This window comes from Pinus tabuliformis, chromosome 1_1, assembly GCF_031772625.1.
Source record: "Pinus tabuliformis cultivar Carrire ecotype Pingquan chromosome 1_1, CPIR1, whole genome shotgun sequence".
Lineage (NCBI taxonomy): Eukaryota > Viridiplantae > Streptophyta > Pinopsida > Pinales > Pinaceae > Pinus > Pinus tabuliformis.
In genome coordinates, this window is record NC_142297.1 from 42,412,843 (window position 1) to 42,417,480 (window position 4,638).

Below are 4,638 nucleotides of genomic sequence, written 5' to 3' on the forward strand. Positions count from 1 at the left end.
TTATTTTTTAATTATTATTAATGATAAGATGAATATATATATATATATATATATATATATATATATGTGTGTGTGACAAGATTATTAATCATGGAGATTCATCAGCACATTATTCATCACCACTTTATCATGGAGATTCTTAATTTGTAAATAGGATTGGTTACAATACCAAGGGACAATGTTATGATTTATCAGTACCACATGCCCAAAAAAGCATAATTCATTTCATATGATATTTGTTCATATAACATTTTTTTAACTAGCAATTGCACCACATGTTGCAATGGGAACGTCGTAAGGCAAGAGCGTAGGAAGGAGTAGCATAGGAGATGGAAGTCAAAATTTTATGCAATTTTTTTTTATTTATTAGCATTTTTGTGAGAAAAACTTCGAAATTTAAATTTTGCGGAATTGAGTTATATCATGTATTATAATTGCAAGATGAGTTCATTATTAAAATTACCATATGTAGAATAAATAGACTGTTTTATTGAATCTTTCATCATTTCAATATACATTATTTATTTTAAATTTGAATGGATAATCTCAATATAGATTTTGTGGAAAGTTTTAATGATTGAAATATGAAATTACTATTGAGTGTTTGCAAGGAGAAAATCGCAAACTTGCACCATCTTTACAAGTCAACCTCAGCTACACAAGTATGTATAATAATAGCAACACCATCTAAATCATCCAAAATATAAATATAAGATGCTCTTTGTTGTACAAGTGGACTTCAACATAGAATTAGATACAATGCAAGATGATTTCCAAGTTAGCTAACCTGAATTCCTCTTCCACATTTTTCTTTCTTTATGCTAACAATGGGAAGACATAAATATCTAAAATCATATGAGAAGCTTCTTCATTGGACATGACCAATCCTACCCATTCTAAGAACAATAATAAGCGATAAGACATGCATGTTGTTGTTGATTTTCTAGTGATACTTGACATTCATTCACTTCATATATGAATCATAATGAGAATCATAAACATAAAACAGGCTATCTGCACTATAAGTGGCAATTTATCAATGCAATTAAATATCCTTTTTAAGTTCTCTCTACCAAATGTTTCCATGTCAACAACTTCTTCACTACTTGTAAAAATCCACAAGTCTATTGAGTTGGTACCAAAAGTGGCTTAGGTTGTGGCCTCTAGGAACCAAATCTTTCTGGAGCATACATTAGGAGACTGGTAAACAACTAGCCTTATCATAGGAATGTATTTTAAATATTGTAGAAGCAAGAAGGGAAATAGTTGTTGCATTATATCTTCACAGAGATACTAATGGTTCAGCTACAAAGCCACCTCCAAATCATAACTTAAAACCTACAAGAGTTAATACAAGAAATAGTCTATCAAGAAAGGATAGCACTAATTCAAAGCAATATGCAGGAAATAACAGTACAAGACGTAACTCTTGCATATCTAAGGTCATGAGTTCTAATGCTACACAAAGACCCTAAAATGAATCTAAATCCATAGCAATATGTTTCCATTATTTTGTCTTGGGAAGTTGTTATATATCCTTCCTTGCTGCAACTTCAAGGAGGTATAAAAGAGATGGAAGATATAATTAGAAAGTGATTTGCAAAGAAAGATACAAGAAACGTGTTGATGAAGAAAGGAGACATCTTTCTGAGCTTGATTTGGAACGTGAAAAAGAGTGTGGAATATCTATGGAGTCTCAAACAAAAGTTGTATTCCCTAGCTGCAGTAATGCACCGTATTTGAATTGTTATCAAGAATGTAGTTTGTAGTTCTTGTTTTGCATTATAATAGAAAAACTATATTATATATGAACTTTTCAAAATAATTCATGAAACACTCCAACAATAGCCCTATATACAATGAAGCTAAATCCATAACAATATGCTTCCATTATTTTGTCTTGGGAAGGAGTTACATATCCTTCCTCGCTACAACTTCAAGGAGGTATAAAAGAGATGGAAGATATAATCAAAAAGTGATTTGCAAAGAAAGATACAAGAAACGTGTTGATGAAGAAAGGAGACATTTTTCTGAGCCTGATTTGGAATGTGAAAAAGAGTGGAATATGTATGGAGTCTCAGAACAAAGTTCTATTGCATAGCTGCAGTCATGCAACATGTTTGAAATGCTATCAAGAATGTAGTTTGTAGTTCTTGTTTTGCATTATAATAGAAAAACTATATTATATATGAAATTTTCAAAATAATTCATGAAACACTCTAACAATAGCCCTCTATACAATGAAGCTAAATCCATAACAATATGTTTCCATTATTTTGTCTTTGGAATTCATTATATATCCTTCCTTGTTGCAACTTCAAGGAGTTATAAAAGAGATGGAAGATATAATCAGAAAGTGATTTGCAAATAAAGATACAAGAACGTGTTGATGAAGAAAGGAGACATCTTTCTAAGCATGATTTGGAATGTGAAAAAGAGTGTCGAATATGCATGAAGGCTCAAACCAAAGTTCTATTGCGTAGCTGTAGTCATTCATCGTGTTTTAATTTCTATTGGGAATGTAGTTTGTAGTTCTTGTTTTGCATTATAATAGAATAACTATATTATATATGAACATTTCAAAATAATTAATGAAACACTCCAACAACAGCCCTCTATACAATGATTGCGCACACACTGGGAAAATAATTAACCTACATTGTCAATTAGTAAATGTTTCTATTTAACCTACATTGTCAAATATTAAATGTTTCTATAATGACTATCTGGGGCACACTTTGGGGCAAGGCTAAAATTTAATTGTAATTCAATACATGTTTGCAATTATTTCTTCGCATTGTAACAAACTTATATTCTATATGCACTTTTCAAAATAATAGCCCTTTGTAACTGGGGCACACTATGGTCAGAGAGTACTCTACTCAATGTTTACAATCATTGTTTTGCAATTCTTAACTTCACTTTTTGAAACAAATAATGAAACATTTCAACAATACCATGTTCCTAGGTTTGCACATAAATACAATATTGGATATGTTTCCCAGTTTATTTAGATCATCAATGATAGACAAGTCATATTGACTTGGCCTTCCAACATACCCTTTTATTGACCACATACTTGAAGACTATGATTTGCTATAGTAAGTGTTTTTACTTCAACAAATATTGGGAACATAAAGGAGAGGATCAAGTATTCACATGTAACATTGTAGATTTCGAACTATGGGCAATAAATATTGATTCACACTAATGGTTTGGATACTCATATGATGGTTGGTTCTAATAGAGTTGTACTTATCGAAATGATAAAATTTATAGAGAATACTTTCCTAGCCAGACATTGCCCGGACCACCACTTAGAAATAGCTTTGTGTGATGCCTCTTATGTGCAATAATCAGTGTGATTTTAGGCTTATAACTGACCTTATGTGATTGCATGCCTAGTAGATCAAATAATCATCTATAGTTTATAATTTAAATTGAGGTATGTTAAAACAAATAAACAACCATGAAAAATTTGTGACTTTTTTAGGGACTTGCACTATGGGGTTGTCTGTGATGTTGGTGAGAAAATTCTTCATTCCAAGCAAAAGAGCCAAGTGTGATGTAAGGTTTGCTTAATTTGTCTATGTTGTTTTATTTGTATTTCTTACCAATTGGATGTGGTTGTTTGAATTCTTTATTTACTTACAATTACTTCTTAGCATTGGTAGTTTTATTTAATGGAGTATTTTACTACTTAGCATTGATAGTTTTATTTAGTGGAGTAATTGTAACATGCACACAAATTCACATGGGTTTTCCCATGTTGATGGTAACCTAAATTAATGTACAATTTTCAAATTATCAAGTTCAAAGATCATCATATGATGATTTAGGGAACTACAATAACATGACATGTCTAGTAGTTGAGACATCATTTTCTTCTTGTTGCTATAATACTCTCCATCATGACTCGAGATCTCGAGGAGGTGGAGGAATTGTTAGGTAAGTTGTACAAGGTGTGCGACCCATTCATTTATTCTTGCAATTTGGGGGTTTGGATCATCGATACACTGGAATAACTTAGGATTCAGAGCATACCCATGTAAAAATTCAAGCAAAGCTCCCACAGATCCCGAGGAAATCTATAGTTGAGATACTGATCACCAAAATAAGGAAAACCCGCCATAGGAACTCCCATTCTTATGCTTTCCAAAGTTGAATTCCATCCTGCATGAGTGAGGAATAATCCAATGGATGTGTGGGCGGCGAATTTAACTTGAAGTGCCCACCTTACAAGTAGTGCACAATCTTTCGTTTGTTCTTCAAATCCATCCGGTAGAACTGCAAACTTCCCATCTTCAATATCCAACCAGAGAACCCACAAGAAAGGTTTCCTGCTACCCTTGAGCCCTAGTGCTAACTGTTGCAAATTCTCTCGAGATTTGACAGGCATGCTGGCAAACGAAACATATACAACCGATGATGGTTGTTGCATATCCAACCATGTGAGGCACCTCTCATCCTCCTCCAAAAGATTTCTAGTGGAATCACATTCTTGTAAAAGATTAGGAATAAATAGAGGTCCTATTGCAAGGGTGTGACATCCATTCAAAGAGAGGGTTGTTGCAACGTTTCTCCCTTCGAGCTCTTCAAATGTGTGCACCAGTACATAGTCTCGTTTACACCCAATCT

The 4,638-nt window shown here is 32.9% G+C and overlaps 1 pseudogene; it reads right to left on the minus strand.

Annotated features, from left to right (window-relative positions):
* Positions 1–4,033: 4,033 nt before the first annotated feature.
* Positions 4,034–4,399, minus strand: LOC149211485 (anthocyanidin 3-O-glucosyltransferase 7 pseudogene; annotated as a pseudogene).
* Between the last annotated feature and the right edge of the window lie 239 nt (positions 4,400–4,638).